Genomic DNA, 16,791 nt, shown 5'->3' with positions numbered 1-16,791 from the left:
ATTCATGTTTGTGGCTGTAATGTGACAAAATGTGGAAAAGTTCAAGGGGGCCGAATACTTTTGCAAGCCACTATATATTGGATTATTTACAATGCCCCATGCAGTGTGCAAAAGATAAAAAAAAGGCAGCAATGCTTTGTGCAAATAGCCGCAGGTCTTTGCTCTCTGTGTCAGAGAAGTGCAGAATACATCTAGAATCGAACATTTCCTGCAGGTAGGGGACCCCACCCACTCCATACCTTACGCATCATTCAGAGACTCAAGATATAGAGGGTCAGTAGGCACAGCCTATATCGGGGTCCTGTCCTTACTGTCTGCCCTATGCAAGGAGGTAATGACAGGGCTGCACTGCATCTACTGAAGCTGCTCTCTGCATTTAATGCCAGGGTCTCTTCCCATTAGTGCACTTGCGCCTAGCTGTAAAGTAAATAACCCCTATAGTTTATTAGTGTGTTTCCTCAACTTAACACATTTTTTTTTTACTAATGCATACAGCCATATCTTATGTCAATAGTCCATTGCAAGTTGCTGATTCATGCTGCATTCAGCAAGTTAAGGTAAAGCAGGCCCCTTTGAGCCACTGATCTGGCACAGAGCATAAGATTTCCAATATGGAATAAAAGGCTCTACCTGTCAGTAAATCTTATGAACTGCAGTACTGCTGGGTTTAGATGCGGATCAAAACCGTTATGTTTATTGTCGGTTGAAGCAGAAAGACATATTTATCCATTTTTTTCCAAAATATAACACATAATATACATGGTGCTTATTTGCCAGCAGCCAGAGTGACAGCTATGAAAATTCATATCCACTGTTTTCATTTGGGGTCTCTACATGCCACATACTATGCCAATACTATGCTTCCTGGGCATCAAACTGTTCAGTAGACCAACCCTGGCATTCATATGTAGTTTATGTATATTGATATATATCTATATATATATAGCATAAAGCATATAGCATATAGCATTAATCCAGTGTTAATAAGGATCCTAATAAGGATCGAAACATCAGATTCTTTGTGCAATGTGCTTAATAAGGGCATAAAGTTTTAATCAGGGTGCGCTGGTCTAGTAATATTTTTTATACCTTAGTTTTTACTGTTCCCCCCCACCTGGTAAATTTTTGCATTTGAGTGCAGACAACTAAAGGACTTCTATATATATATATATATATATATATATATATATATATATATATAGCAAAAAAAGGGAAAGTTGTGCTCAACCACTAAATTTTAAACCATTAGGCGGGGGTGCAATGAGGTTGTGACCACGAAATACATAGAAACAACAACAAGAGATCCTCTGCACTCAGTAGCTTAAATCCACCGAATGTCTTAATGTTCTATATATTGATAATGGGTGAGTGCAGAGGATCTCTTGTTGTTGTTTCTATGTATTTCGTGGTCACAACCTCATTGCACCCCCGCCTAATGGTTTAAAATTTAGTGGTTGAGCACAACTTTCCCTTTTTTTGCTATAGCTTATACAGGAGCAGTGGCCAGCTCCTAGTTGTAGCTCCCACCCCTCCCAGCTGCAGTCAGGTGATCCCAGTGGAGCCAATAAAAGGGCAACCATATGGGGGTTTTAACCTTGAAAGCAAGTAAGTTGCAGGTAAAACTTAGTCCCTTGGCTAAATGTATATTGAAGCAGTAGAATTCTTAATGAATCGCATAAGTCAGTGTAGGAACTGGTCAAAAGGGATGACTTTGACGCAGTTGGCCAGCTTGAAGTATATTGCAATATATGGACAAACAATCCCTGTTTTGCTTAAAGGGAAGGGCATTTCTTAGTAGCTTAAATGCACCGAATGTCTTAATGTTCTATATATTGATAATGGGTGAGTGCAGAGGATCTCTTATATATATATATATATATATATATATATATATATATATATATATATATATATATATATATATATATATATACACAGAGAGAGAAGGAAAGGTATAATTACTGTGGGTAGGCAAATGATTATAATCGCTTAGCTGAGACCCCAGTGTGGTGCTGCTGTTCACTAAAAACTGCATGCTCAGTAGAGGGAAAAGCTGATTTTTCTTCTAAGAACGACTTTTCTCCTTTTACTGCATGTGCTCACCTGGACCAGAATGTATATACAGACAGTATGCCACATTATTATGCAGGCAAAAAGGTTTTAAACCTGCTTTGCGTTTTTTGGGCCGACCTCTGCTCTGCCTCATGTACCTGCACTTGGGTGGAAGCTGTCCTTTCAGAGCATTAGAACATTCTAGGGATGCAGTAATGATTTGGTTTGGTATTTCTAAGTACTGAGCTTAATCCAAACCTATCGGTCTTTGAATGCCTTTATGGTTTCACCGGTTCCCTTCACCCACTTCAGTCGCCAGTTAGCAAGTGAGGGTGGGAGACGTCTTCCATCCCCCGTAGTGGGGGCCACTCTGTTCCATTTCATTTTGGCATTTGGTAGAATTTTTTTGTAAAAGATTTGTTAGTTGGTGGAATTCAAAATCTATGGATTTGGTGCATCCTGGCGATTGCAGCCCAAAGATTTTCTGTGCCAAGTGCAGCAGTTTTTGCACAGCGCTGTGCATAATGCCAGTACCTCAGGTAATTAGATAGTACAATTAAAATACAAACCCAAAGTGCTTACTGAAATTCTCTTTTCATTGGGCAGCATCTGTGGTTTAAATAGCTGCTTAGCACTGCAAGTACAGAATGAAAATGAAAGCAGATTGGGACTTGTGCTATAAAGAGACACTGCTTTCATTTACCCAGCCAGAGGAAAGAGTGGGGATGGAACGTGTCTACCTGCAAAGGATTTCCATGAAAATGCTCCATTGGATTACAAATTGTCACTAAAGTCTGAAGCTATGGCACCCCATGGAGTCTCTATGAAAGGTATTGTATTCTTTATCATTTCCCATCTAATTCTTGTACCTGGTGTCCAAATCATAATCTGTAGGCTGCAATGTCTGAACGTATAAAGAAATATCACCAGTGTTTAAAGGTCAAAGTGAAAGGACTTATATATACATACATATAGTTTGGTAATGAGACATCCTACGAATAAAGGTAATATTAATATATATCTCTAATTACTAAACAAAACAATCTGGGGGAAAAATAATCCTGTCCTATGATTGCTTACATCATGTATAGTTAGATATATCTTTCTGCTTCAAACTACACTAAACTTATGTATATATATATGTGATTGCTTACAACATTATAGGGCCATATTGCTTCCCCAAATGTAAAAATCTGACTTTCTTTTATATGTGCGCAATGTGTTTGATAATAGAACAAACAAAAGTTTCAAATTTCTTTCTGTCTGCTTTCGCTTTCAGTTTAACACTGCAAATGCTGAACACAATGCAGCCATCTAGTCTTTCTTCTCATAGAAAAACAGCCTATTCAAGCCTAGCTTAAGCTATCTTCACTAAGAAATAAATTCTAATATATATATACAAAATGGCCTTCTTTTTGGGCTTATATTTGGTGTGGAAAGTCTGTTTAGTAGTTTAACATACAGTACTGATGTATTACATATGGGCAGGGTTAATATCCTGGTGAGTAGGGATATAGATGGCCGCTGAGCTGGCAGAGCCTTATAAGTAGATTTATCCTGCATGGGGCAAGCCCTCAGAGCTTATTAACACTTTTCATTCCTCATGTTGTTATTGTGCCACTATATAATGAACATTTTAGGTGTTTTCTTTAAGAAAAAGATAACATTCAGAAGTGCAAATATGGATATTGTGCAATTTTTGGTATCTACATACATTATTTGATTTATACCATACCCCAAATACATTTTGTGTCTATGCTACAGTGTCAGACATGTTACCAAACAAATTCACACTAAAGATTCTGCAACTGTTTTGCTTTTTATGAGCAATATTCCAGATGAAAGAACCAATAACTATAGGCATACTTCTTTTATTCTACCTATAAATCTTTCCTTGCTGCAGAAGTGCAGTATTTTATGGCAGTGTTCCTTCACAATTCGATCGTATCACAAATCAGTAAAGTCATGGGTATTTTTTTATATAAATAAATGCGCTGCAGGATTTTTACCAAACTGCATTTGTGTTCAAATGTTTTTGGGTTGTATTAATCTCCTTGTGCCACTGGGTGTTTACATTTGGCAAAATTTTTGTGTTTTATTGACAAATCGAATGCAGCTGTAATAGATGTGTGATAATGCCCTTCCTCCCTCTCACTCCCTCTCACTCCCAAACAACTGTGGGAAGAACAAAAATGCTTTTGGATATTTCGGCCATTTTAGACAGTGGGTTTTGCAATGTTCTGCCTTTGTTTGCCCAGACTACAGACAGCCCCTGGCTAAACAGACCCATTTTATTTATATATCCAGGCACAGTTCTATAACACTAAATGCTTTCAGATTATAGGCAGTTGGACATTAGCATTTTCTGTGGCTTGTAGTATCTTGCCTGTATTAACTGTTTGTATTAATGTTTTCAGCTCTCACCTTATAGAAAAGAGAGAATGAGCCACTTTATGCATAATGTATAACAGTGCAGAGTATCACTTTCAATGACATACTTGTATAAGGCAGGTGCAGAAATGTCTATATGTATTTTATTACCGGTTGGCGCTCTCACAGTTAACAAGCCTTTTCTTGTCACACAAAGTGAATACATTAATTATACCTGCACCTAGGGATTGTGGGTAGAGCTTGGCAAATGCCAGCTTTGTGCCCTTGGGATGAGAAATAAATTCACCAAACCAAGCAACACATGGCATGGGGTTTAATATGTAGAAAATACATTGCATGCAGTAGCTGTACATGGAGAATATATTCCGCCACATTTTATTATCTAAGCTAAATACAGATTTTGTTTGGGTTAGTGGTAAGCTACTTTTTGTATTTCAACAAAAATATAAGGCCATCTTTATTGGGAATAAAATTGGGCATGTTTCATTAATGACGACACTTGTTGCACAATCTAACAGTAAACTAAAGAAACATAATACCATAGGGAACATCTCGATCATTAGTCAAGGAAAAGACTAAACCAAGGACGTCCAGAAAGTCAAGATATGTTAATTCATTGCAGTGTCTCTATCCCCCTTATCCTACCTCCCCCTTCTTCCTCCCCTTCTTCTTCTTTACTCATGTGAAACATTATCCAGAAACAAGAGCCAATGTTATGTGTACTGAACATCTGTATGCTTACCTTGGCCATAACAAAGTGTCACAAAACAGGAAGAAAAGAAATTTCAGAATGTGAAATTAAAACTGAAATATATAAGAATGGAAATATAAATAAATGCAGTTTGTACAGAAATATCAGGTCTCTCCCAGGGAGGGCACGTTGGATGCTGGGAATTACAGTATCTGCATTTCCAGAGAATGCAACACAAGCATAGACTTGTTTAAAGATTAAGTCTGCAAAAAATCAAAAGTTAAAAGTACAAATCTTTATTGTAATCCATTAAAAAATCATACCCTATCTATGCAGCCTAACGCGTTTCATGCTAATCTAGCACTTAATCATCAGAGCCTATGATTAAGTGCTAGATTAGCATGAAACGCGTTAGGCTGCATACATGGGGCATGATTTTTTAATGGATTACAATAAAGATTTGTACTTTTAACTTTTGATTTTTTGCAGACTTAATCTTTAAACATTGTATTATTTCCCTCTTTTGGTCACTAGAAGGCTGTGTCTATAACATGTATAATACCAATCCTATTTACTTTGATTGATTTTTTTCCCTAGTTTGGCTATTTTTGTAAATACAAGCATAGACTTCTCTCTATTCCATTCCTTTTTACTTAAACCTAAACATGTTGTGGTGATATTTGTGTATATGTATAGGTTTTCATTGGGTAACAAGTTGCCTCAAATGAGCAACAGTCTCACAAGACTAATGGCAAGATTACTGATCCATTGGTTTCAGTTACAGCACTGTAGCATTATTGGGTTTAAGGTTCAAGGTTCAGATTTCAGGTTCACTTGTTGAGACCATAATAGACAAATGCCACAAAATGCCCTGTATATCATTTACCTTATTAAATGCACAGTGGAAGATACGCTGAAGCACATCTAGCAGTAGTAGAACTTCTAAACATGGAAATGTTCAAACTCCTGATCTGTTATAGTAAAGAAAATAAGAGAACAATATTCAAATATTTACAGTGTGAGTTGTAGAGTTACAACATGCTTACATTTGGGTGAAGGCTACAGGAAGATTTTTTTGTTTAATATGTATATATATATATATATATATATATATATATATATATATATATATATATATATAGTAGAAATGGATGCCAATGGGACCAGGAGAAAAATTTGCAAGTGGGACCCCCTAATCCCTGCCAGCATCTACGTGCTATCCCCTCATATTATCTTCATTGGTTTGCCACTGCAACCATTGCTGTACCCGGGTCCCAAGGGAAGGGGGTGGGCTCAGGTAAATTCATATCCCCCCCTGCCCCCGTTGTGCCACCTGATGGTATTTTTTCCTGTGTTCCTTTGCTTTGTTTCTCATTTTTAGAGTAAATCCAGCCACCAAGAACAAATGTTTTTCATTTAGTTTTTACAAACAGAATAAACTCTAAAGCATCAAAGCACCAAAAAACCCCCATAATTTAGCAAGTGTGTACAAAAAAAAATATTAAAAACATAAGAACACATTGTATTTAATTCTAGTCATTTATTTTTGCACATTTATTTAAAGATTAAATAAATACTAATTGAAGAAATAGGTTATAAATGTTGTACATTATGTTTTGAGCTTCTGTACCTGCCAAGGCAACTACAACCCTTTAGCAGGGAAGATCTGTGCCCCCCAAGATGCCCCAGTAGCTCCCCATCTTCTTTTCTGCTGATTCCCTGCACATGTTCTGTGCTACTGTCACTTACTGAGCTTAGGGAACCCCTCACAATATACTGTATATATAAATATTTGTGTATAATATAAATGTCACAATATAAGGCTGATTAGTAATTCATTCACATTAACATTACATGGAAGCTTTGATGCAATTAGCATGAAAATGTAATAATCAGCCCTGTAGCATCAGCTTATATTGCAGGCCACACCTCAACCTTTTGCTTGATAATTTGCTACAACCCATAAGCTTAGCTTCCCAACAGCTGCTCTGAGAACACTGAGCACTGAACACTGAGTCTCTGCAGATACCCCTTTTAAATACTGTGCTGCCTGCATTCAGCAGCCCTGTATTCGTGACATATGGGCAGGAGTGGCACATGGACACATCATACTAAAAATGAATTTAAAGGTGAACTGCCTCTTAAAAAAAAACTAACAATATGTTTGAATTCTGACTTTGCCTCAGGATTTACTGCTCTGCCTTGCTGCTGAGCTGCGCTGGGCACTGCAACCCTATTAACCAGAATGGTGTTTTACTGCTCAAAGCAGTTGAACTCATTTTGGCAAGTTAACATTTGTTAAAAACTTTCCTAACTGTAGGAAAATGTTCCAATACATAGGGAAAGTATGAATCAGAATTCTTTAGTTTGACATTTAATAAATCTGGTTCAATACTCAATAGTGTCAGTAGTGGCAGCAGACCCAGAGGTTGCTGGGTTTCCCAGAAGTATAGAGAGCCCTGTGAAGTCCTGGCTGCTGGGCCATTTCCGTATAACCTTAAGGAACAAGTCCCCTTTCTCAAGTCTGAAGGGCCCTAAAAAGATAATTGCTGTAGAGCCAAAGACCTTCTAGTCACACTGCTTTGTATTCCTCTCTTTCCTTTCTATGTACCTGTGTTCTCCGTTACTCCATAAACTGTTCATCCAGCTATGCACCATTTTTCCTATCATTGCGACTCATCAAAATGGACGCAACCACACGTACACTTTACTATTGTTTCTCCCTACCGGAGAGTGTGTTCTATTAGCCTGCGCCTCCAGTGGGGGAAAAAATTTTTGAAGATAGTTGCCCTTTCAATGCTACTGTTGGGACTGTCTCTACCTCTCTTCTCCTGAATACAGGAGACTCAGTGACGGTTCTGTTCTCATTTTTACTGGATATCCAAATGTAACTCCAGGAATATTACGTAGTTGAGACCCTGGTTGCAACAAGTGGGTGCCTGAGTAACCTGCTATAGGGACCCCAGTGAATGAGTTGGGGACATATAAAGATTCCCTGGTAAATGGTTCTTTGCTTTACGAATCCTGTTTGGCGTGATTAGATATTCCAGTGAGTTAAGGTCCCCATACACCAACGGGTGGGCGATATTGGGAGAATCCAGGCTAATTCGGTGGTTTGGCCCTGGGGCCAAACGATCGCATTATAACGATGGGTATAGGCAAAGTCGGTCGAGGGGCCACATCAATGAGCCGATGCGGTCCCCAATCCAACTAGATTTTTTTAACCTGCCCGATTGATATCTGACCGATTTCAGGCCAGATATCGGTCGGCAGGCCTGTCAGTAGTGCCCATACATGGGCCAAATTGGTCTAAGGGACCGATATCGGCAGCTAGAATCAGCAAGTGTATGGGGACCTTTATTCTGCAAGAAAACTGTCTGTTGATGATGTATTTGCACTGCAGCTTACTTAGAAATGTTGTTGTTTGCTCAACACTCATTTGCACGGTAGGAGGGATATTGACTTGGGAAGCACTGGCCACCAGTGCTTCCATAGTCAGTCTCCTTGAGGGTTAAATTGGAATTTTCATTGAGCCTTGTCCGTTATATTTGTACAATTCTTAAAAGGATAATAATACATAGTGACACAGGAGAGTAATAGATCTAAACAACAACAACAACACATATTGTATTGGATCTGTTATCCAGAAAGAGCTGAATTACGGAAAGCCTGTCTCCTATAGACTCCATTTTAATCAAATAATTTAGATTTTTAAAATTGATTTCCTTTTTCTCTGTAATAATGAAATAGTACCTTGTATTTGATCCCAACTAAGATATAATTAATCCTTATTGGAGGCAAAACAATCCTATTGGGTTTATTTATTGTTTTATTGATTTTTTAGTAGACTTAATATATGGAGATCCAAATTACGGAAAGACCCCTTATCCGGAATACCCTTGGTCCCAAGGATTATGGATAACGGGTCCTATACCTGTACAAGCAGACTGGGAATGTGAATTTCACAGTCAATATCTGAGTCATTCTGCTGCTACATGGCTCTGTGCCTAGCATGTCTGCCTTACAGTGCTGGCGTCCTGTGTTTGATTCCGGCTTGGGCACTATCTGCAAAGAGTTTTCCCCCTGTGTATGAGGGGTTTCCTCAAAAAACACACAGGCAGGTAAAAAGCCGTGGCAGTGCGTGGTGCTATATAAATACAGTAAATAAATAAACAAAATATTGGTTCAGAGGTCAGTAGCTTCTTTAGGGTGAAGACACACAGAGCTACTAGTAGCAGCTACTTGTTGTGGTTACTAAAACAGACAATGCTGATCATTTACTAATAATTGCCTTAGTTTTAGCAGAAGCAATTCTCAGTATTGTCTATGGCAGGGTATTATCTGGAGTTTAGTAGCCATGAAAAATTAGCTGCTACTAGTTGCTCCGTGTATCTTCACACTTAAACAGACAGGCAAGATATTAATAAAGCATTTAAGTGGCTGGCGAGAGTGAATAGGGTAGTAATGTTTATAGATTAAAATGACAAAAATATAACTTTAATAGTTGGAATGGCTTTCACAGTCACCGGATTTGGATATCATTGAATGTGGGTGCAGATCTCAAAAAATACAGTGCATGCCAGATGAACTAAGAGTATGTCTGGCCTAGAAGTGTCCTGCCAGGAAGAATGAGATTGGTTAAAGTTAGAGCAGAAAGGCCATTCGCTGCCTATTACAAACATTTAGAGGCTGTGATTTCTGCCACAATTCTGCTTAACATGGATAACACTGCCACCTAGTGACTAAATTGCAAAACTGTAAGCCCAGAAGCAGATTGGTTATAATGCAGGGGTCGGGAACCTTTTTGGCTGAGAGAGCCATAAACACCACATATTTTAAAATGTAATTCCGTGAGAGCCATACAATATGTTTGGCCACGGATGCTGCGGGGCAAGGTGGAGGGGGTCCCAAGGATGCCGGATGCGGATGCAATGCGGAGTAGGCCTGCGCTCGGCGGATAGAAGACGTGTTCTAAGGCTTAGACCACGTCTTCTATCCGCCGAGCACAGGGGCAAGGTAGGGTGGGTGCCAAGGATGCCAGATGCGATGCGGAGGAGGGTGTGGCCTGCGCTCGGCGGATAGAAGATGTGTTCTAAGGCTTAGAACACGTCTTCTATCCACCGTGCGCAGGCCACGCCCCCTATGTTTTTTTTGTTTGTTTTTTTTTTAATTAAATATTTGGCAGGGAGCCAGAAGCAGCCATCAAAAGAGCCACATCTGGCTCCCGAGCCATAGGTTCCCTACCCCTGGTATAATGTATAGTTATAAACTGTAACTGAATGGAATTTTCTTGTAATTATAGGGGTAATTTCAATCATAACTGAGGGGCTTACACTCCTTATTCATGAATTGTACTTTTTACTGGGTACCACTTTTGCCTACAGAAATTCACACCTATACTACATGTCCTTCATTATTTTTACCCCCTTTAACATTTTAAGAGAATATTTCTAAAAAAATCAGTTAAATTTCTTGACCATATTTACATTTTCTGCCAAGAAAAGAAATGTGTTTTTCCCTGTTTTTGCTAAGTATAAAATGTTTATTTTGGGCACCTACTATTATTGTTGAGCTTTGTTTCTTTCAGAAATAAAAGAATAAATCTGCTCTTCCCACAACCTGTGCACCATCTTCACATCTTGCTGATCCTAATATACAAGTCTGTTATCTTGTATTAGCTGCCATTACCTTATTACCCTGCCAAGGGACTGATATTCAAGCATTTTACCAGCACAAATATAAGGGACAACAATCTTTCTAATAGGAAGAGCAGGCAACAAAATGTGTTCACCTTCACATACCTTCCCATTACAAGTTGTAGAAATTGCAGCACTCCCCTTTATAGCAACAAAACCGCCTTTATTTCACATATGGCACATAACTGACATTTCTGACCGCGCTGGAACTTTCACAATCTAACAAAGTATTGTTTAAAACAGTTTCCTTAAAAAGCCAAACAACAATGCCCTCTAGTGGCTATTACACATTTTACACATATATATTCTATATACATTTTGTAGGGTTACACCCCATCCACAATATATATCTTTACATACGGTAAGTCTTAATGAACAACACATACTGAGAAAATTATTCTGGCTCTACAATTCCACTTGCACCTGTAGAGTCTTTGGTAACCACTAGAAAATAAAAACATTAAAAACAATTCAAATGCATAAACAACCAAGCCATTTGTATATCAATTGACCTAACTCATATCCCTTATTCAGACCTCCAGGCATTAAGGTCCCTAATCGCCAAGCTGCCTCACATTTCAGTAATGGTTTAATTCTATCTCCACCTCTCCCAGGCTCTGGAACCTGCTGTAATACTTGAAATCTCAATTGAGCCAACGTGTGGCCTGCATCCACAAAATCACTGCCAACCGGACTTTGTCTCACATTCCTTCTAATATCTGACTTGTGTTCAATGATTCTATCCTTCACCTGCCTAATTGTTTGGCCCACATACATAAGCCCAGATGGGCATTTTATGGCACATACATACTGTACCTCCCAACATTTGAAAATGAGGGACAAAAAAATCCTCAGTGTGGGGTGTGGTGAAACCTTTGACCACTTCCTGTCTCGCCCATTTTCAAAACTTTTCCATGGTTAGAATGGCAGTATCAAACACACAAAAATGCAGCAGCCCCCACCAATTCATAACATATTGTTGCCCTAAGCTTTCTATGACACTCGTAAATGTTCCACAACACACTGTGCAAGCTGCATTTTGTCACAGCGACAGTCCCCCAGCATCTCATTGTTGCACAAGCATTACAGTGTACAGTGTGTGACTACAGTATAATAATAATAAATACTTTTATCAGTGCTGCAGAATGTATTTTAGATATTAACGGGAGCAGGGAGTTGTAGCAAACTAACAGAACTAAGTAACCTGCAGGTGCACCAAATGCACTTTTTCGCATTCGGCTGAACCCCTTGAATCCTTTGTAAAGGAATGCCGAATACCGAACTGAATCCTAATTAGGATATGCTTTGTGGGCTGCGAAAACTTTTCAACTACCGCGTTTACGTGACAAAAAGTCATGTGATTTTTAGGATTTGGATTCAGTTTGACCAGGACCGTGGATCTGGGCAAATCCTGCCGAAAAGCCCAAATCTTGGCCAAATACTGTTAGGACTACACATAGTGCCCTGTCGTAATTGTTATGGAAATTTCAGATACCAAGAGTCATTTGAGGTAAATAAGTGAGGTTTATTAGACACGTACGTGGGTTCTGAGTAAAGGATAGACTGAACTACAGAACAAAGACAGCACTGGCTTTATATAGACTTTGTGGCAGTAGCCAGTATGTCATAAGAGACGTATGAGTAGAGGCGTTACCAGTTTACCAGTGTACACATAGAAATATCTGTCCACAACACAGAAAACAAGATCTGCCAAGTAGGTGGTTCTGTCTTCAAGGCTATAGTTGATGTAACGAAGGCTGTAAGTAGGCCAACCCCTATGTCACTCTTTGTACCAAAGGAAAGGCAAGCACTTCCAAGCAGTAATGCAAAATAACTTTAATCACACATCACAAGGGAGTCACAGCATACAGGTAAAAATTTACAATATTCAAAACAGGGCTTCCTCCATGTAACATGTACAATTCCACAGTGTCCTGAGAATGTCAGTCTTACCAGGGGTAGCTACTTTAGGGCTGTCACACTAGTTTCCATTCTCCATGGGATCTCCTGTCCCCACCTGGCTCGGAAATCTGGCACTCCCTGCGGTGCCCCTTTGCTATTCCAACCAGGCCTTTTCTACTGGCCAACCCTAGCCCGAAGCTCATCAAGCCCTCCTTCTAGCCTACCCCTATCTGCTTGGGTTCCTATTCTATGGATGATCCACTGGGAAAACAATTTCCCTCTACCCTCCTTGGTGGGGCAGTAGGGAGCCCATACTACCTAAACCTGGCTCAGACACCTAGTGCCTGCTCAACTATCAGCTGTCCTGTTCTGACCTCTCCTTACCCTGTATGCTGGTCTTCCAGCTGGTCTCTTCCTGTGTTCTCCCATAAAGACCACTCATTCTGGGTGGGGTTCCCTTTAATACATTCTGCCCCACACTGCTCTTTAGTGGTTAGTGGTATGAACTACACTCTCTTCAGACATCCCTGTTATAATTATGGGTGACTTCAATATCCCCATTGACACCAAAGGGTCACCTAGCTCCAAGCTCCTTAATCTTACCTCCTCCTATGGGCTCAAACAATGGGTCTCAGAACCCACCCACCAGGATGGCCATACACTTGACCTCATCTTTTCTCACCTTTGCTCTCTAACTAACCTTTCAAACTCTCCTTTCCTTCTCTCTGATCACCATTTCCTCACACTCTCTCACACACCAATCTTCCTCCCCCAAATCCTACCACCAGATGCAAGAACCTTCATCACATTAATCTTCAACACTTCTCATCCACTCTACAGCCTGTGCTCTCCTCTATCTCTACATTTACTGACCCTGAACTTGCATCTTTCTATAAAACACAATCACCACTGTATTGGACAGCTTTGCTCCCCTCTCCACGCACCACCCACGTCGCACAAACAGACAACCCCGGCACACTAAACACACAAAACAACTCCAAAGGCAGTACCGCAGGCTTGAATGCTGCTGGAGAAAAACCAACTCCAGGTCTAATTTCAACCACTACAACTACAGGGATGATTTGTCCTCTGCAAAATAGTCCTACTTATCTACACAGTCTCACAATCCCAAATAACTGTTCAGCACTTTCAACTCCATTCTACATCCACCCACCAAACCTACTGCTGCCTCATCTATCACTTCTGAGGACTTTGCTAGCTATTTCATAGATAAAATTCAAAGAATACGTAGAACCCTAAGGACAGCACATTGACATTCCCTTAGCTGTTACCTTTCTTAGATCCTTTCCCGCACTAACAGAGGAGACTGTCTCTTTTCTCCTGTCTAAATCTCATCTTACCACCTGCTGTCTTGATCCTATTCCTTCTCATTCATCTCATTCCTCCTCTTTCACCTATATTTACTCCAACTCTCACCTCTCTCTTTATTCTCTCTCTCTCTCTACTGGCATATTCCCATACTCATTCAAATATGCAATCATCAAGCCTATACTTAAAAAAAACCTTCTCTGGATCCTACACTCCCCTCTAACTTTCGGCCAATCTCTCTACTCCCTTTCTCCTCAAAACTACTTGAACAACATGTACATAACAAACTCTCACACTATCTAACAGCTAACTCCCTACTTGACTCATTTCAGTCTGGGTTCTGTCCCCACTACTCTACAGAAACTGCCCTCACTAAAGTAGCGAATGACTTACTTGCTGCCAAAGCAAAGGCCACTACTCTCTCTTAATCCTGCTTGACCTTTCTGCAGCTTTCCACACTGTCGATCATTTTTTCTTGCTCCTTTTCTATCCTCACTAGGGATTAAAGAAAAGGCCCTATCTTGGATCTACTGGCTACCTGTCATGTACAGTATTCAGTTTAAGATTCTTGTACTCACCTACAAGGCACTCAGCGGTGCCACACCACTCTATATAGCCAACTTATCCCCAAGTGCACCCCCAAATGTAACCTTCGCTCTGCACATGACCTCCTTCTCTCCTCCTCACTCATCACCTCCTCTCACTCTCGCATCCATGACTTCTCACGCGCTGCACCCATACTCTGGAACGTTCTTCCCCATCCCATTAGGCACTGCCAGAGTCTCCAAGCCTTTAAACGATCTCTTAAAACTCACCTTTTCATTCAAGCCTATAACCTAAACCCTCAGAAATGTGACTACCCACTGAGCACCCCTAATCTTCCCTCATACACTCACTAACCACTGGTTTTCACCTCTTACTCTGCCCTTAGTGTCACTTTACACACCAACATGAACTCTACCACCATGCTAGTTACCCTGACCTTATGTCTCAACCGCCCTCTCTTTTACAATGTAAGCTCTTAAGAACAGGGCTCTCCCCCTATTGTCTCCAATCCTTATCCAAATGTAACTGTAAACTGTAAATGTGAATTGTCTATATGTACATGTTAACTGTTTTGTCTTTTGTACCCCTTTATTCTGTAAAGCGCTGCGTGAATTGATGGTGCTATATAAATAATAATATTAATAATAAATGTTTAATAGGTTTTAACATAACTCTACCCCCACCTAGTGGCCATTTTAAGAAAACACATGTAATCATGATACCTTATATACAATTAACCCTTTTCTACCCCCCCTTACAAGGCTAGCTTGAGAACAGAATCCTTTCAAGTTGAGGGGGCCTGTGCTTGAATCTGCACACACAGAATTTATTCTTTATCATAATATTCTCCCTGGCCCTGCGTCAGCACGTACCAAACACTATTCGTTTAACTCTAGAGAACTATGATCAAGGTACTGACCTTTTAATATGGCCTGGATGAAGTAAAGAATATAACAACATGGTGTTTTTGTCCGTTGGCATATATATCAGAGGCCAATTTTCCTTTCTTATTATAAATCAAAACATCCAAAAAGTTAATTTTCTCCAAATCATAACGAAATTTAAGAGCTATTAAATATCCATTTAATTCCTGATAAAACGCAATGACTGATTACCAACTGAAACCATATTTTCGGAAAGGCATTTGATTTGCCCTAAGATTGCAGTTTAAAGAAAATTCAAACCTTTAATGATTAGGAACTTTGTGCATGAAATGCGTTGAGATGCATCTGAGATGCTCTTTTAGGTGAACACCTTCCTATGTATTTCCTTTGGCCTTGTGGATTCCTAGACTGCCTCCTCATTGCTGCTTGTAAAATAAAATGTAGACCCTAAAAAACAGATGAATGTAAAATTATGCAGATCACTACTCTAAGCACATTTTCCATTTTTTCCACATTATTTTTTTAGTTTTTAAGATTTTTACAGTTTTTAGCACACCCTGCTGGTAAATGAATGGCAAAACAATTTCATCAGACGAAATGTGCTGTGACGTTGTTCTGCTTAGAATTGACCAGAGAAACTTGGATGATTCTCCTCTGGTCACCGACTTCATTTTCACAGCATGATAAATTCACAAGATTTTTCTTTTCTGATGAAGTTAATTTTCAACCGAATACAGCCAGTCTCCCGAAATGACGAGCAAGTGGCGCTGTTGCTTCAAATTCATGATATTATGTAAATGAATGAAATGTCTGAGAAATTAAGGGTTTACATTTCCTTTAAAGGGACAGTGTACCCCCCAGTGAAACTAATAAGGCTGTTGCTAAACATACTTTTTTTGTCTACTGTTTTAATCAGTAAAACATCTATGGTATTTCATTAAACTATAGTTGCCACCTGCCCAGTTTTGACCTGGACAGCCAGGTTGTCACCATGTCATAGCCCCGCCCCTGTGATTTTAGGGTCCCACCCATGTAACCTCACTGTCCCACCCATTCAAGTAACGCCCCACCCCCCTCTCTCGAGTTAGCCACCTCGAAAGGTGGCAACCCTCTATTAAACTCATATTGAAAAGGGTGTATACGGCCTCCTATAAGAAAATGGAAACCCTGTCTCCCCAATATTTTAGATTTGAAATGCAAGGAACATTTAAGTACCCGCCTAATCTGCCCAGAACTTAGAACTGGGTGTTTTGTTATAAATAAAGCATGCAAAACTATAAAACATTTTAAAAAAAAACTA

General features: G+C 39.6%; 1 long non-coding RNA gene across 1 annotated transcript in view; it reads left to right on the top strand.

Moving 5' to 3' along the window:
- Positions 1 to 2,728: 2,728 nt before the first annotated feature.
- LOC116409712 overlaps positions 2,729 to 16,791 on the top strand; it is a 107,795-nt gene continuing 93,732 nt past the window's right edge. Inside the window, exon 1 of the long non-coding RNA XR_004221948.1 lies at positions 2,729 to 2,882. This is a non-coding gene — a long non-coding RNA (uncharacterized LOC116409712). The remainder of the gene's footprint in view (positions 2,883 to 16,791) is intronic.

Source organism: Xenopus tropicalis, chromosome 3 (genome assembly GCF_000004195.4).
Source record: "Xenopus tropicalis strain Nigerian chromosome 3, UCB_Xtro_10.0, whole genome shotgun sequence".
Taxonomy (NCBI): domain Eukaryota; kingdom Metazoa; phylum Chordata; class Amphibia; order Anura; family Pipidae; genus Xenopus; species Xenopus tropicalis.
The sequence above is the reverse complement of the archived record's forward strand: the minus strand, read 5'-3'. Positions and strand labels throughout refer to the sequence as shown.